Source organism: Apium graveolens, chromosome 1 (assembly GCF_009905375.1).
Source record: "Apium graveolens cultivar Ventura chromosome 1, ASM990537v1, whole genome shotgun sequence".
NCBI lineage: Eukaryota > Viridiplantae > Streptophyta > Magnoliopsida > Apiales > Apiaceae > Apium > Apium graveolens.
The window spans coordinates 52,647,367-52,666,453 of NC_133647.1; the positions used below are offsets into that span (position 1 = coordinate 52,647,367).

Sequence of the window (19,087 nt, forward strand, 5' to 3'; positions counted from 1 at the left end):
ATTTATAAGAATAAATATTCAATAAAATTACTTTAAAAATAAATGAAATCCATACAGCTCGATAATTAATTACAAACTTAATCTCCGCATCCAATAATTCTCAAACAATTCGTAATATCACAACACATATTTTATCTGTTTAATAATTCACTAATTATATTTATATATTGGATCCGAAAATAGGTTACTTAGCCGCTAAGTAAGACGATACGATTTTAATACCAAATTTGGATAAATATCAAAACGGAGTCTCTTATAAAACACTTTATACAAAAATAAGGTAATAATGTCTCGCCTTTTGAGAATATGGATTCTTATCGATATATAAAATGATTTGCGTATCAAAAATTTCACACCGGGACTCGTACAGGTCAAACCGTACCCCGGATTGACAAAATCAAAACATGAAAAGTGTTCACAATTATCAGATTAGGTTGGAAGAGTTTCGGGTTGTAAAAACACAAAAACGATTGAAGTGGAATGATTTCTGATTCTAAAAAGTAATTTTATATTTATGTAAAAATAATCATTATTAATCCTATAAATTCTCATAAAATCATATAATAATCCAAAAATTACCAGAAAATACCAAAATTATCTAGATTTAATTCTGGATAATTGGAAATTAAAATATCTAAATTTTATCAGAAATAAACATCCAAATATTATTATCCATCATCAAATAATTTACCAAAATTCACATAAAAATCACATAATAATTATTTATTGATAAAAATAGTTACATAAATTTCCCAGACGTTACAATCATCCCGGTAAAGCAAACGTTGTGGCGGACGTGTTAAGTCAGGAAGAAAAGTTGAATGTGTTATCAGTACCCGAAGAGATATACAAGGAATTTCAGAAACTGGAATTGAAGATTAGAGTTTGCAAGCCTGATGAAGCAAAAGTGTACAGTATGACTTTCCAGCCGGAGTTATTAGAGAAGATAAGGAAGTGTCAAGAAGAGGTAATGGATCAGGACATTAACCGTTTGGTAGGTGAGGAATTGTGCACGCCAAAGGACGATCAAGGTATTCTTAGATTTTCTTCTAGAATTTGGATTCCACCAGTGACGGAGTTGAAGAATGAAATTTTACAAGAAGCTCATAATTCAAGGTATTCAATCCATCCAGGGAGTACCAAGATGTATAGAGATTTAAAGGAAAATTATTGGTGGCCAGATTTAAAGAGGGAGATTGCGGAATGGGTTAGCAGATGTTATACATATCAGAGAGTTAAAGTAGAGCATCAGAGACCAAGTGGATTGTTGCAGCCATTAGAGATTCCAGAGTGGAAGTGGGAGCACATTGCCATGGATTTCATAGTCCGATTACCAAGGATGAAAGCCAATCATGATGCCATTTGGGTTATAGTGGACAGACTTACCAAGTCACCTCATTTTCTGCCTATAAATGAAAGATTTTCACTAGATAAATTAGTCCATATGTATCTGAAAGAAATCGTAGTTCGTCATGGAGTTCCTGTATCTATCGTATCCGATCGAGATCCGAGATTTAATTCGAGGTTTTGGAAAAGTTTTCAAGAATTTTTGGGAACGAGACTAAATATGAGTACGGCTTACCATCCACAGACGGACGGCAAGAGTGAAAGAACAATCCAGACAATCGAAGACATGTTACGTGTTTGTGCTATTGATTTCAAAGGAAGTTGGGATGAACATTTACCCTTGGTAGAATTTGTTTACAACAACAATTATCATACCAGTATTGGGATGCCACCCTACGAAGCTCTTTATGGACGCAAATGTCGATCTCCTGTATATTGGGACGAAGTAGGAGAACGCAAAATACTTGGACCTGAATTGGTGCAGCAGACAAAGGAAGTTATTGAAGTTATTCAAATGAGATTGATGGCAACGCAAGACCGTCAAAGGAAGTATGCAGATCAATCAATAAAAGATATGGAATTCGAAGAAGGAAATCTGGTATTACTGAAAGTATCACCATGGAAATGATTGACAAGATTTGGGAAAAAAGGAAAACTGAGCCCTAGATATGTTGGACCTTTTGAAATTCTAAAGCGTGTTGGCAAAGTAGCTTACGATTTGGCGTTACCCCCGCACATGGAGGACATTCACAATATTTTTCATGTATCGATGCTTAAAAAGTAAAATCCAGACTCCAGGCATGTAATCGAATTCGAGCCAATAGAGCTTCAAGCAGATTTGTCGTATGTAGAGAATTCGATAGAGGTTCTAGAAGAAAGAGAGAAAGTGTTAAGAAATAAAGTGGTAAAGTTAGTCAGAGTACTGTGGAGAAACCCAAAGGTTGAAGAGTCAACCTGGGAGTTAGAAAGTGGTATGAGAGAAAAGTACCCTCATTTGTTTTCTTAGGAGATTCTGAGGACAAAATCCTTTTAAGGGGGGAAGGATGTAATATATGGGATATATCGTGTAATTATTTTTGCTAATAAATATATATTATGTATGTTCAGTATTTATTCTGTGAATTATTTGTTAAGTGGTATATGTGTTTGGATGTTTAAAAATAATATAAATTGAGTATTTTAATTTTTATATGTCCAAAATAAAATATAGATAATTGTCATATCTTCCTATTTATTTTTATGTTAATTTATGATTTTATGGGAAATTTATGGATTTTACAAATTCTTTTTCCGAGTAATTATAAACTATTTTATAAAATCGGGAACCAGCCGACTTCACCCGTTCTTACGTTTTTATAACCCGAAACTCTTTCGAGAACTCCTTCCTAACCTAATTGCAATATTTCGAGTATTTTCCATGTTTCGACTTTTTCGATCCGGCGTACGGTTTGTCCTGTGCGGGTCCATGCGCAATATTTTTGATACAAAATTCGTTTCGGTAATTCAATAAAACTCGCATTTTTGATAAATGTGATCTTTTTATTAAACTATTATAATTATCACCTAGTAATACGTGTAACCAGGCGCTGAGACCAAGACCGCAGTACAAATTGTACTAATTTGGATAATAATCCCGAAAACCGATACCGTTTGGATCCATTTTTATAAATAAACGTACTATTTTATATCCGGAATGATAAAAAAGGATACTAATTTTCTGTAATTATAAATAGCCTTTACCGTATTTTATTTCGTACCAAAAATCATTTGCAAACAGTAATTATATAATTTTACAGAGAAAATACATATATTCATAAACATTTCTGAGAATCAAACTACAAAATCAAGGTGTTATTGAAATCTGCTCGGGAAGCTCTAGTAACCAAAACCAAGTTTTTAAAGTGTTCTATTAGATTCCAGAACTCGTTTTACTGCAGAATCAAAGGTTGATTTTATATATTTTTATTTATTTTCAAATTATTTTGATTAAAAATATGAATTTCTGTTCGGATGATTGTTTGAATGATTTGATGCTTGCATGTTGTAGAGCTTGTTTTCCTGATGATTTTGATATGTCATATGACTGATTTGGAGTTCAATAACATGTAGAGCTTGTTTTCCTGATGTTTTCCTAATATCGAATTTTGAAATTAGGGTTTATAATTCGTTTGAATGTTCTTGATTGAATTTGGGGGTTTCTTATTTTGGGATAGATAGATGTTCTAGAGGGGTGGGTTGTGTTCCTTATGAAATATGCAATCGATTCGTATAAGTCTTGCAAATCGACGAGGTCTATAGAGGAGGGAGTTGTCATTTGAAGTTTACGTCGAGCTCGCTGGAAACCGGCGAACTTCTCGGCCAATTTCCGACCAACTCAGGGATTATTAGAATGAATTGATGGCATGGTTGTGTTCCTGATGTTGTGTAGATGTGATCTGGATGTGGTGATGGCCTGAGCATCTCTAGATCGTCTTCTCCGGCGAAACAAGGGTGTTATCCGGCGAACCCTGTGAAAATTACAGTTTGGTACCCATACTTTTAAGAACGATGGAGTTTGGTCCCTATAGTTTCTAAATTTTGCAAATAAGGGACTCCTGTTTATAAATTATTTAAAAATTATATTTCTTATTTATTTTAATTATAAAAATTCATTTTTAATTACTGAAAATTCCAAAAACTATTATTTTAATTCCAAAAATTATTTTTAATTAAAAAATAAATCTGAATTAATTAGTGAATTAATTTTAGTTAATAATTAATTAGTTAATTGGTCAATTAATTCAAAAATTAATTGATTAATTGATTTAATTAATTATTAATTGATTTTAATTAATTATTTAATTAGATTTAATTATTTAATAATGATTTAAAAATTCCAAAAAATAGTTTGGAGCTTTAAAATATTATTTTAAATTGTTTTCAAGGCTCAATAATTATTATAAAATTATTTTGAAGCCAAATTTGGCCAATCGAACCCTGTCTATTGCTTTAAAATTGACCCAACGACCCGTTTTGACTCCGAAAAATGTTTTAAAAATCATATTAAATACCCGAAAGACTGTTCAAGACCCGAGATTTCCTTATAAATGAAATTGCATTGATTGTTTGACGTGCTATGTGCTATATGTGACTTGTTTGTTTGACTGTCGGTCTATATGTTCAGTGTTTACTTGTTTTTAGCGTGACTTTCAATCCGTTAGTCGGATTTGGGTAAAACGAATGGTAGATAGAAGTGTATACTGAATAGAATCATCAAGGCATAGGAAAGGGAAACAGATTGTCGAGGAGTAGGAGATTGTGATTGGAAATTGGTGAAGTATAGCAAGCTAGTACCAGGAAAGTGTTCTGAACTTTCTCGAGATATATTGTAGATTATTGATAGTTCTGTTTTATATTGCAAGTGCTTTGAAGCACTGAACCCTAAACCTTGATTCCAGTTATTGATCTTTGAACCGTAAACCTTATTCTTTCTGAACCATTTATTGTTAAATACCCGAATACAAACCATGGATATACGATACTACTCCGCAAATACATACAAACTAAATACCAACCACTGAATCAAATTGCTTACATATTCAAATCATTGTACCTTATGCTTTGAAAGACCAAATCCTTGTAACCTTGAAACTTTCATTCATTTGTTATCCAATTCTTTCATTACCTAACAGCCATTCTTTGAAATTTCCATATTGTTCCTTTGTGAAGATTGAAACCATCTCATTATTGGACATCCAATGTTGCTTATGATTCTGTTTATTGCTTTACATTATTTATCCTGTTATTATGATAGAATTGGATTGTTTTATAAAATTGTGGACCGGATTCGTGGTCAGACCAGATTGGTGGTCAAGTTAGGCCAATGTGTACCTTGGATCTAGTAATTAGAGCAGAGCTGTGTGCCTTGCTCGGGGTTAATCTGTGACTGATCAGCAGCCTAACCATTGTTTTTAAAATGAAAATATAATATCCAATTCTAAATAGTTAATCATTGTTCACTTGATACCTTAACTCTTTTCACTTGATGATAATTATTCTCAGTCTTGGCAATGTGACTTGTTGAGCTAGTTAGCTCATTTGTGCGATGTTGTTTATGTTCTTTTCCAGTTAAGAAGGAACCTGTTGGTAGCAAGGATCCCCAATCCAGTGCGAGAGCTAGGGGTCCAGGTTGATCAAATTAAGCTAGCTGACAGCTTTTGGAATAGTTTAAGTTTATGAAGTTTGTAATAATGTTTAATATTCAGTTATAAGTTTGAATAGTTGGGATTTGGGCGTTTGTAATATAAGTGTGTGTGTGTGGCTTGTGTGCATACTTTAACCTGTTGCGGTCTGTGTTAGTTGGTAAGTAGGGTCACTGCATATTATTATTATCTTTATTATTGTTATAAGTAGGTTATAAATAAGGTGTGTATGTGTGTGGACCCCAAACTTCTGACCCGGGTTTGGAGGGCGCCACAATAGTCTACTCATTGATCAAGGAAACTTGGATTAAACTATGATGAGGATGACACATTACATGCCTCTAGTTTAATCTATAATATTTGGTTAAACGGATTATATTACATTATACATTATTCACAAAAGTTTTAATCGATCACCGATTCAATTATTATTACTTGGGTAGAAATGATGTATTACTAGATGTCGCTCATTATATACGATTTTAAATTAGTTTTAAAATTTGTTGCCAACGTAATAATAACCTATAGGGTCATACACTAAGAATGCTTGCAGGATTATTTAATTTTTAAAATTGGATTTAAATTATATTAAAGTAATTTGAATTATTTATAATATTAATTAAGCATGACTTAATTAATTAGATAAATATTGATATTTAAATTTACTAATATTAATTATGAAATTTATTTGTTAAATAATTAAGTGAGACTTAATTATAATACAAATAGGAATTTCGAATTAATAATAACTCCTAATTAGTTAACAGTTATAATTCATTTTTCTACACTCTATATAATATCTATTGTGTGGCTGATTTTGGGAAATACTTTTACTAAATCCCTAGCCACCAAGGGAGACGATGGAGAGAGAAAGAAGAAACGAGTTTGTGCTAGTACACATTCAATTCTTGAGTTCAAGCATTCGTGTGGATACCGATAGAGCGTAGATCGCGAGAGCGGGATGCATGGTGATTGGACAAGCTTTGGATATCCATTAGTCAAGCAATTGGTAAAACTTCTTAAGGTAAACAATCTGATCTACGAATTAAATATATGTTTTTCGCATGGATCCTGCATTGGGTTTTGAAAATTCTGATTTTTTTACGTTTTTAATTACTATTTTCGTTGCGTTTATGTGCTCGAAACCCAACAGTAAAGAGTATCACAGTTTGTATTATAATTTTTATAAACTGAAACCCTCTTTAATTAAAGCAAAATTTGTTTCTGCATGTATAAATACTGATATTAAGAATGTTAACATAAATTTTGATAAGAAGACTTCTATTGCATATGTTAAGAAGCTTAAAAAGGCCAAATGATCCAAGCAGGTCTGATCCATAAAAATAATAACTGATTCAAATTGCTGATTGCAGGGTGACAGGAGGAAAGTTCTAGTCTTGGATAGTGGATGCTCATGACATATGACTGGTTATAAATCTCTGCTATCAGAATTTGAGGAGAAGGCTGGCCCAAAGCGTTTCTTATGGAGATGGTAACTTAGGAAAAATCTTGGGATATGGAAAAATTAAAGTTGGAAATATCATCATTGAAAATGTAGCTCTAGTTGCATGACTCAAGCATAATCTGATTAGTGTAAGTCAAATCTGTGACAGAGGTTACCATGACAACTTTTACAAGGAGTATTGTGTAATTGTCAGTAAGTTTGATGGCAAGATCACATTGACTGGTGTGAGACATGGTAGTTTATATAAAGCCAGGGTCTTCATAAATTTTGATAATTCGAAAGTTTGTCTACTGAGTAGAGCATCTGTGGAAGACAGCTGGAACTGGTATAAAAGACTTTCTCACCTGAACTTCAACAATATCAATGAGCTTGTGAGGAAAGATCTTGTAAGAGGATTGCCCAATGCAGTGTTTACTCCTGATGGCATATGTGATTCATACCAGAAAGCTAAGCAAAGGAAGGTAAAATGTTAAGTGGCATTTATATCCACTTAGAACGCGTCGTATGGGCTCTAATTGGTGTTTTGTACTCAAGTTGTTTGTGTATTTGTTGTGTATTTGTTGTGTTTTTTTTAGTGTTTTGCATTTTAGGGCATAATCAGAAGTAAGGCTAGATATTGCAATATTTACTCTTGGAAGAGTGTTAGGATGGAGCCTCGGTTGATTTCGTGGAATATTCCAGCATTTGAAGACAATAAAATAAGAAAAATCAAGTTTTTCCAGAAGCTCAGGGCGGCCGCGCTACACTTGGGAGCGGCCACGCCATACTCAGAGCGGTCGCGCCATACTTGAGGGCGACCGCGCTAGGTCGATTTTCCAGAATCCTATTTCTAGTAGAATATTGATTTGCTGGACTTCTGGTCAATTTGGGCTGGTATTTAAAGACCTTTTGAAGACGTTTTTAATAACGAAGAGCAAGGAGAAGACATGAAGAAGACCTAATAGCACAAATTCAATGAAGGAGAAGAAGAACTTGTTTTACTTGTGATTCTTTGCTTAAGTTATAATCTTGGATGCTCATTTTTTTATTGTTGAACCTAATACTCATGTTAACGTATTTTGTTTTAATTCAATTATTTCAGACTTAGTTTATCTCGGTGTATTTATCATGCTTTCATCAGAGCCCATGGTGACGATAATTTCGGTTATGAACTTATCATTATCGTGGGGTTCTAACAAATTTACCTATGGATTTTTATAGTTAATTTGTTTCAATATCTTAGTGTGTGGTGATTTTATGATATCCTAGTATTGGTTGTGCTTATTCGTCTTATGTGCGTCGCGAACATATAAGATAGCGTGTTAATCTCCATTGAAGCGACAATGAATATAGAGATTTAGAACTTACCATGCTAGCATAGGTTCATGTATTTGTTATGCATGATTCGTAGGTAATTTTAACCATCTTACTTTCCCTATATAATCATGATAGATAACTTGTTCATTAAACCTTTATGTTGTCAAATTCTATAGACATATAGGGTCTCAACATAATTGGTGTCTATTCAGCTTCTATCTCTTTTGTGGATATCCGGTAGTAGGGTATTCGTACAACAAAAGTTGGCGTTTACTAGTTTCGTGTTATCTGATTAGTTGTCATCACCATTGCATGCTAAGGTTTAGAACAATGACTTTGAATGAAGTAGTAATGAAGTTAAAATCCCATGTTTGTCTCATATAGTTAATTCAATAACTGTTATTCCCTTAGTTAATGTTTTCTAGTTTAATTAGTATAATCAACATAATGTTACTTGTCTTAGCATTGAGCGATAGTCATATTATTGTTGCATAAGTGCATAATCTTAAGTTAACCAAAAGAGTCTCTATGGGTACGAATCTGATTTATATCTTATAATACTTGCGAACACGTATACTTGCGTGTAATTTTAATGCGTATTTTCGCTCTAACAAGTTTTTGGCACCGCTGCCGGGGGCTCGTTGTTATTTTTAGTTTATGTTTTCGTCATCTCTGGTCGATAAAGTTCACTGACTCGGATATTTTACTTACTTGGGTACTTGTTGTGTTTCAGGTACTCTAGAGGGCATGTATACAAACACGTTCTCAATATCGTAAAGAAGCACTAGAAGGAGTTGAAAGAGTTAAAGAAGTTTATGAAGAAGTTGAGAAAGGTGAATAAGAAGCACTCATTACAATGGGAGATCAAGCAGCGAATACGAAGGCTTTGATGGATTATTCTCAGCCAAAGATCAATGACATCCAGTTTAGCATTATCAGACCAGCCATAGCGGCTAACACCTTCGAAATCAAGTCTAGCACGATTTAGATGATAGAGAATTCAGTCCAGTATGGGGGTTCTCCAATAGAAGATCCCAACATGAGGGATTTCATCGAGATCTGCGACACTTTCAAGTTTAATGGAGTTTCTGAAGATGCTATAAAGTTGAGGCTTGTCCTATTCTCTTGAGGGAAAAAGCTAAGTGCTGGCTACATTCTCTACCAGCAGGTTCTATTGCCAAATGGAAGGGTCTTGCTCAGAAGTTTCTAACTAAATTCTTCCCTATGGCGAAGACGGCTACAATCAGAAATGCTCTCACTCAATTTGCGCAACAATCGGGAGAATCGTTGTGTGAGGCTTGGGATCGCTATAAGGAGATCCTTAGGAAGTGCCCTTATCATGGCATGCCTTATTGGATGATCATAAATTGCTTTAACAATGGTTTGAGAACACAGTCTAGACCCATGCTCGATGCAGCATCAGGTGGAGCCTTATGGGCTAAGAGATACGATGAAGCTTATGAGTTGATTGAACTGATGGCTGCTAATGAATACCAGAACCCAAAACTGAGAATGCCTCAAGTCAAGGTAGCTGGAATTCTGGAAGTAGATACATCTACTGTTATAGCTGCTAAGCTTCAGGCTTTAACGATGAAGGTGGATTCTTTGGCTAATTATGGAGTTAATCAGATCACAAGTATTTGTGAGCTTTGTGCAGGTGCGTATGAAATTGAGCAGTGTGGTATTTCTAGTGAATCAGCTCAGTATGTAAGCAACTTTCAGAGGTCGCAGTAACCAGCTCTAGCCACTTATCATCCCAACAACCGCAATCATCCTAACTTCAGTTTGAGCAATAATCAGAATGCGGTGTAACAACCTTATCATAGTATGCAGCAAAACAATTCAATCCTCCTGGTTTTCAACAACCGCAATATGCACCAAGACAACAACTCCAACTTCAGCAACTACCGCATGGAAGTACAAGTCAATCTAATGAAAAATCTGAATTGGAGGAGTTGACGCTCATGTGCAAGAGCCAAGCGGTGTTTATCAAGACTTTGGAGAATCAAATTGGGAAGATTGCAAATGCCTTGTTGAATCAACAACCTGGTACACTTCCTAGTGACACATAAATTCTGGGAAAGAGGGAAGCAAAAGATCAGGTTAAGGCAATTACATTAAGGTCTGGGAAGGTTGCGAACCCCGAAAAATCTCAAGTTGCAGAATCCGAAGTTGTGGCTGAATAAGATGTTCGGAAGGAAGCCGAGGTGGAACCAAGGAAGAAAGCTGTTTTCAACACTCCTCCTGAGGGTAATAAAGGGGCAAAACAGGTCTATCCTCCACCTTCTTTTCCTAAAAGGTTATACAAGCAGAAGTTGGATAAGCAATTTTCTAAGTTCTTGGAAGTTTTCAAGAAACTTCACATCAACATACCTTTCGCTGAAGCTCTTGAACAAATGCCAAGCTATGCGAAGTTTATGAAAGGTATTCTCTCTCGGAAAGTGAAGCTTGATGACTTAGAGACCGTTGTTTTTACGGAGGAGTACAGTGTTGTGCTTCAAGAAGATTTTTCTTCGAAGCTTAAAGATCCTGGAAGTTTCACTATTCCTTGCACCATCGAAAAATTGTCATTCAACAAGTATTTATGTGATTTGGGAGCTAACATCAATTTGATGCCTTTGTTTATCTTCAAGAAGTTGGGTTTTCCTGATCCAAACTTACATATATGTCCTTGCAGTTGGCCGATCATTTTATTTCATATCCAGGAGGCATTGTGGAGGATTTCTTGGTCAAAGTGGACAAACTCATCTTTCCTGCTGACTTTGTAATTCTAGATTTCGAGGAGGATAAGAAGATTCCCATAATCTTGGGAAGACCTTTCTTGGCTACTAGCCACACCTTAATTGATGTGCAGAAAGGTGAACTCATTATGCGAGTTCAGGCTCAGGATCCGACCTTTAATGTTTTTAATGCCAAGAAATTCCCTATTGATGAATAGGAGTACTTTAAGGTGGAATTGGTCGAATCTGTGGTTACTTCAGAGCTTTATCAATTGCTAAAGTATGATGCCTTAGAGAAAGCCTTGATGGGGGATTCAGATAGTGAAGATGATGAAAGTGATGAGCAGTTACAGTATTTGAATGTTTCTCCTTGAAAGTGAAGGCTGGATATGCCTTTTGAATCTCTTGGATTAGAAGAAGTGAAAAATTCTCCAAAGCGCCTCAAACCATCTATTGAGGAAGCTCCTACACTCGAGCTTAAACCCGTGCCAGAACACTTGAGGTATGCGTTTTTAGGTGATGCATCCAATTTTCCTGTTATTATTGCATTTGACCTTTCAGGTAGTGATGAGGAAAAACTCTTGAGAATTTGGAGAGAGTTCAAATCGGCAATTGGATGGACTATAGCAGATATCAAGGGAATCAACCATACATATTGAATGCACAAAATTCTGCTAGAGAAAGGAAGCAAACCGTTTGTTGACCAACATAGATTTGGATTTTATATGTGTAAAAGTGTTTTACCATGCCTCCGCTGCGATTAAAATCCAACAATGGTATCAGAGCATAGGTTGTATGCATATATATCTGTGGTAAAAATTTCAGAATTTTATGTGCTTGTATGAATTAATTATGATTTTTACAAGTTATATTATGGATTAATTATGTCTGATGAGAAATCGTTTCTCAGAATAATTTTGAATGTTGATCTGGGTTCTACAAGTGTTGTAGATCGTCTGGGTATTTTTTTTTATAATTTTATGATGTATAGATTTTTTATTATGAATTTTTGAAGTTGTTGCAATTAAATTCGTAATTAAATAATCATATATATATATATAAATTGTAAGTATATATATATATATATATTATGCATCTGCTGCTTGTCTGCTGTTGTCTGTTGAAAGCAAAGCAAAGGTACTGAGTTGACAGGGACGGCGGCACGGAAATCCGTGCGAGAAAAGACGGCGGCTGTTCTGACAGGCGGAGAAATGCAGAAGAAAGGGTGTCGCACATTCCGGGAATGCGTTACACCCTGTGGCGCATTCACGAAATGCGTTACACCTTTTAATGGCTTAAAAGGGTTGTAACGCATCACCGGAATGCGTTACAGGGCTTGTAACGTGAAAGGCATATGTCATAGCCTACTCGTTTATTCGAGTATTTAACTCAACTCAAATAAGATTGTAATAAGTAAATAGTGGATCAAGCATCAGAGAGATCTCACAAAGTAACATCTGTCAAAGAATAAAGAAACATTGTTCATCTGCAGACTTGAAGATTCACTGGAAGAAGTTCAAGAATTTGATCATGCCTCAGTGATATAAATCAAGATCGTGGATTTAATCAAGTGACAGAGATCTCGTCAAGGTATCATTTATTACAAGGATTCAATCAGAACAACAAAGTCAAGACATGAAGAAACGTCACGAAAGTTAGTCACTCATGAACCAGACATTACATCGAGTGTCAGCATTGAAGTGGCGGAATTGATTCATAAGTCTCAATGACTTTCAGAAGATTGTCAGAAGAATGGATGCTGCTCAGGGTTAGTATTAATTCTCTATTAATTAATTAAGTCATATAATTTAATTAAGAAAATAAATTATATCTGCAAGGATTAATTTATTGTTTAATTGAATTAAATTGATTAATTAATTTAGAATTAATATTAAGGATTTTCAGAATGTTAATTGATTAAAATCTGTGATAATTCTAAGTAAGACAACTGATTGTACTAGTATGACAATCGGTATGACAATTGATAGTCATACCGAATGTCATGCTAATTCAGTTGATTGTATTGATAGAATTATTATTTAGATTAAAATCAATTATTAATTCAGTAAAACAATTTCATTTGAACTAATATGACAATCGGTATGACAATCAATAGTCATACCGAAAGTCTTGCTAGTTCATTTTAATTGTCTTGCTAGCTCTAATAGATTGTCTCACCGAAAGTCTTTCAAGCTAAAAAGGATTGTCATTCCAGTTCTTTTCCTCTCGGTTGGATTGTTAAATAGAAGCAGAAGCAGCAATTCATGATAATCATTCAATCATTCATTCATACAGAACAAGAGAACTCAGCAGAGAACAAAAGAAAAATATTTCATCATCCATCTGCTTATTCAAGATCAAATATTCTAGTTTGTTAATGTTAAATCCAAACCACTAGAATTACTTATCTTGTTCTTGTATATCTATCTAGCGGATTAAAATCCCTAGAACTTAATCTCAAATCGCTTTTAGCATTTGATCTTTTAATTACAAAAATAGAAAAAGTTCATGTCGAATTTATTCTAAATTTGTAATAATTGATTTGAGATTAATCCCTTGTAACCGATACCGTAGTTGTAACACCTTTCAAGTTTAATAAAAGTTTTATTTAACTTGAATTTTGTTTCACAATTTTATTCCGCATTTTATTCGACGAAACGGTATTGTTTGCATCCAACCCCCCCTTCTACAAACAAATTGGGACCTAACAATTGGTATCAGAGCCTTCTGATTAACGTACAAATCAAGATCCTAGACTTTTGTGTTTCTTTCACTTCTTGAATTTTTATTCACTCAAAAATTCATAATGACTACACAAAAAGTTGGAACCGTTAAAATTCCACTTTTCGATAAAGAAAATTATGTGATGTGGAAGAAGAAGATGCTACTGTTTTTACAGGTTGCTAATCCCAAATATTTGCAAGTGTTGAAGAAGGGTCCAAAAATTCCTATGGTTATTGAACCAGAGGTAATGGAGAATGATGTGGTGATCACCAAAGCGAGAACTTATGTGAAGGATCCTGAGGACTTCTCTCCTGCTGAAATAGAAGAAGCTTCCCTGGATGCTAGCCTTCAATTAATCTTAGTAGATTCCCTTAATCCCCTAATGAACAGACATGTGATGAATTGTAAAGATTCTAAACATATCTGGGAAACTATTGAGATTATTAATGAAGGCACAGAGGAAGTTAGGGAGAACAAACTAGAAATCCTAACCTCTGAGTATGAATACTTTAAATCCAATCCAGGAGAAGGAATCACTGAAGTGTTTGAGAGGTACAATGCATTGATCAACAACCTGAACATTAATGGTAAATACTATTCCATCAGGGAGGTCAATAAAAAGTTCCTTTTAACACTGCCAACTCATCTCGAACATAGAATCACTGCCATAAGAGAAGCAAGAGATCTGAGTGAGATTTCTTTGGAAAGGCTCTATGGTGTGTTAAAGACTTATGAGTTGGAGCAGATTCAGCAGAAGGAAGTTTACGGGAAAGGAAGAGTGGTCAGCATGTCTACTGCTCTGGTAGCTGATGAACAACAACAACAACAACCACTATATCAACAACAATCTCAACAGTCAGATAGAATGGTACAGTCTTCCAAGGTTGAAGATAATGTGATAGTAGTAGAATTTGATTCACCTACTACAAATCAATCAGGAGATGATTATTATTCCTTGGAAGAACTGGAGCAATTGGAGGATGAGTCAATGGCCCTGATTGTCAAGAGATTCTCAAATGTCAGATTCAAAAGGAATCCCAAGTTCAAGTACAAGTCCAACTACAACAGATTCCAGAAAGGTGGATCTTCATCCTCTAACACCAGCAGTGGTGGGTATAAAACAGGGATGGTTGATCGAAGCACCATTCGATGCTTCAACTGTAATGAGTTGGGACACTTTGCCACAGAATGCAGGAAGCCAAAACAAGCAAGGAAGAACTCTTACGATTCTAATCAGAAGAGTAAATCTGAAAGGGCGTACCTGGCAAAGGGAAGAAGCTGGGATGATACTGACAGTGAAGATGAAGAAGTTGGGAATCTTGCTCTCATGGCTAGTGATGCAAGCACCTCATCGTCAAGAAAAGAGGGCATTAAACAGGTACAACCGGTAGTGTGGATTCTTGACAGTGGATCGTCAAGACATATGACCGGAGATAGAGCCCTGCTATCAAATGTGGTTGAGAAAGCTGGCCCAGTGGTTACCTTTGGAGATAACAGCAAAGGTTTAACTGAGGGATATGGCTGTTTGCAAGCTGGAAATGTTATCATTGAAAATGTATATCTTGTGCAAGGACTTGAACACAATCTGCTTAGCATTAGTCAGTTCTGTGACAACGGCTACAATGTTTTATTCGACAAGCTGAAGTGTCAGATTCTGCACAAGAAAAGTGAAAAACCCTCCTTAATGGGAATACGGAAAGGAAATCTGTTCGTAGCTGACATGAACTCTGGAAGCAATCTTGAAGTCAATTGTTTCTATGCAAAAGCATCGTCAAATGAGAGTTGGCTATGGCACAAGAGACTTTCCCATCTCAATTTCAAGACAATGAATTCTCTTGTCAAAAGAGAATTGGTAAGAGGTCTGCCTCAGCTGGAATTCTCTCCAGAAGGACTATGTGAGGCTTGCCAGAAAGGAAAGTCAAAGAAAGCAAGTCACAAAGGCACTGACACATCTTCCATAACTGGTGTTCTGCAATTATTGCACATGGATTTATTTGGTCCAGTTAATATCCTTTCTATGTCAAAGAAGTGTTACTGTCTTGTGATAGTTGATGACTATTCCAAGTATACGTGGGTTTTATTTCTTCACTCTAAGGATGAAACACCACAAGTTGTGATTGATCATATCAAGATGATTGAGTTAGATTCTAACGTCCCTGTTAGAGCAATAAGGTCAGATAATGGAACAGAATTCAAGAATGCACTTCTAAATGGATTCTGTACAGACAAAGGGATTACCAGACAATTTTCAGCTCCTAGAACCCCTCAGCAAAATGGAGTGGTAGAAAGGAAGAATCGTACATTGATTGAAGCTGCAAGAACGATGTTAAATGAATCAGGTCTTCCAATGTACTTTTGGGCTGAAGCTGTCAATACTGCATGTTATACTCAGAATCGAACTCTAATCAACAAAGACTTCATGAAAACTCCTTATGAGATTTTGAATGAACAGAAACCTTCTATCAAATACTTTCATGTATTTGGTGCCAGATGCTTCGTGCTCAAAGATGGAGATGATCGTCGTGGTAAGTTCGAGGCAAAGGCATATGAGGGTATTTTTGTTGGATATGGAAGAAGATCATATAGAGTGTATATCATTGATCAACACAAAGTAACTGAAAGTGTCAATGTTACATTTGATGACACTAAACTCCCTAGTATCCAAACTGAAGATCCTTCTGAGAAACTGAAGTTTGATGATACGTCAGATTCAGAGTCAGAACATGGTCAAGAACCTGAGGTTGTTGCTGTTGAAGAACTTGTTAATCCTGATAATACTCAAGGTAATAGTGATGGAAACTCTGGAAACAATGGAGATACCACTGCTACTGACGGAGAATCTTCAAGTCAACATGGCAACAACTCAGGGGGAGATGCTGAAGGATCATCTAGTAGGACACAACATCACAATGAATTTCAAGGCGAATCATCAAGATCAAATCTTCCAAGACAGACAGTCTGGAATAAAGCTCACCATTTTGAGTTGATTATTGGTGATCCAGATGTTGGAGTCAGAACTAGACGTGCTACTCAAAATGAGTGTCTGTTCTCAGGATTTCTTTCTGAGATGGAACCTAAGAAAATTGAAGAAGCACTAACTGATCCAGATTGGGTGATTGCTATGCAAGATGAACTCAATTAGTTTGAAAGTCAACAAGTCTGGAAACTGGTACCTAGGCATGTACACAAGAAAGCTGTTGGTACAAGGTGGGTATTCAGGAATAAACTAGATGAAGATGGTGTGGTTACAAGAAACAAGGCAAGACTGGTAGCTAAAGGGTATTCTCAAGCTGAAGGTATTGATTATGATGAAACCTATGCTCCAGTGGCTAGACTTGAGGCCATCAGGATATTTCTGGCATTCGCAGCATTTTCAAACTTTAAAGTTTATCAAATGGATGTCAAGAGCGCCTTTCTGAATGGAAAGCTGGATGAAGAGGTATATGTAGAGCAACCTCCTGGTTTTGAAGATCCAGATCATATGGATTTTGTCTTCTTTCTTTTCAAGGCTATCTATGGGCTAAAACAGTCACCAAGAAAATGGTATGACACTCTCTCTGAATTTCTTATTGAAAATAGCTTTATTAGAGGTGTCATAGACAAAACTCTCTTTTCAAAAAACATAAGAATGATACTATATTAGTCCAAGTCTATGTGGATGATATAATATTTGGGTCTACTAATGATAATCTCTGTAAGAGATTTGCTAAGTTAATGCACAGCAAGTTTGAAATGAGCATGATGGGAGAGCTGAAGTTCTTTCTTGGATTACAAGTAAATCAAAGGTTAGATGGAACATTTATTTGTCAATCCAAGTATCTCAAGGAACTCCTCAAAAAATACAATCTAGAGGATTCTGCATCAGCAAGGACTCCATCAACTACAGCTGTCAAGCTTGGACCATGTGAAAACTCCATTAAGGTAGATGTCACAAGCTACAGAGGTATGATTGGCTCGTTACTCTATCTTACTGCAAGTAGACCAGATATTATGTATGCTACATGCCTATGTGCAAGGTTCCAAGCGGATCCTAGAGATATTCATCTCGTTGCTGTTAAACGAATCTTAAGATATCTTAAGGGAACACCAAATCTAGGTATTTGGTACCCTAAAGAATCTGGTTTTAACCTTGTCGGATATACAGATTCAGATTATGCAGGAAGTGTTGTTGATAGGAAAAGCACCTCAGGAAGTTGTCAATTCTTAGGAAGCAGGCTAGTCTCATGGTACAGCAAGAAACAGCAAACAGTTTCTAACTCAACGGCCGAGGCTGAATATATTGCTGCTGGAAGCTGCTGTGCTCAGATCTTGTGGATTAGGAACCAACTACGAGACTATGGCTCTGTATTGAACAAGATTCCTATTTTATGTGACAATACAAGTGCAATAGCCATCACCAACAACCCTGTGCAGCACTCGAGGACAAAGCACATTGACATCAGGTATCATTTTATTAGAGAGCACGTCATGAATGGTACTGTTGAACTATTTTTTGTTCCAACAGAAGAACAAATAGCAGATATTTTCACTAAACCACTTGACGAATCCACATTTACCAGATTAGTTGGTAAATTGGGCATGTTAAATAGTTTTTGTGATTAATTTAATTAATATCTGGAATCTGTTCTTGAATGAATTTACAAATGAATTTTTCATGAATGAAAAATTCATTTGCAAATTTATTTTATCATTTTATCATATTTCTTGCTTATTTCTATGTAATATACATTATCTTATCTATGTTATTTACTCTACTTGTTAATTTAAAAATATCTCAGAATATTTTATTTCCTCTAAAAATATTTTTCTATGAATTTTATTTGCTAAAATTCAACAGAAATCTATTTTTGGAATAAAAATAATTAATTCTGAAATATTGTCTTTATTTTCTGTAAAAATTTTAAGTATTTATTTCAGTTTTACTATTTTGTAATAAAGTTTCAGTACATTAATAGTTGTCTGTACATATTCATTTTGTTTTTCTACTGCAAAGACAATCGGCAAGACAATTAAAATTGTCTTGCTGAAAATCATTTCAGTAAACATGAAAATATAAATCTGTTATGCTTATTTTATCTTATTCTAGAAAGACAATCGGCAAGACAATTGAAATTGTCTTGCTGAAAGTCATTTTAGTAAATAATGACTGCTTATTTTAAAATCAGATTAATTTTATAACTGGAAAGACAATCGGTATGACTATTGATTGTCATGCCAGTAATAAAATTAATATCAGAATTATATTGTTTTATTTTGTACTGGTATGACAATCGGTATGACTATCAGATTGTCATACCAGGTACAATGTTAATACTCATTCAGTTGTTTATTTTTATTTGTTTCTTTTCCTTCTT

At 35.1% G+C, this 19,087-nt stretch overlaps 1 non-coding gene across 1 annotated transcript; it reads right to left on the bottom strand.

Moving 5' to 3' along the window:
• Window positions 1–9,528: 9,528 nt before the first annotated feature.
• LOC141680838 (small nucleolar RNA R71) lies at window positions 9,529–9,635 on the bottom strand. Its single transcript, XR_012558428.1, has one exon. It is a non-coding gene; the product is annotated as a small nucleolar RNA R71 (small nucleolar RNA).
• Between the last annotated feature and the right edge of the window lie 9,452 nt (window positions 9,636–19,087).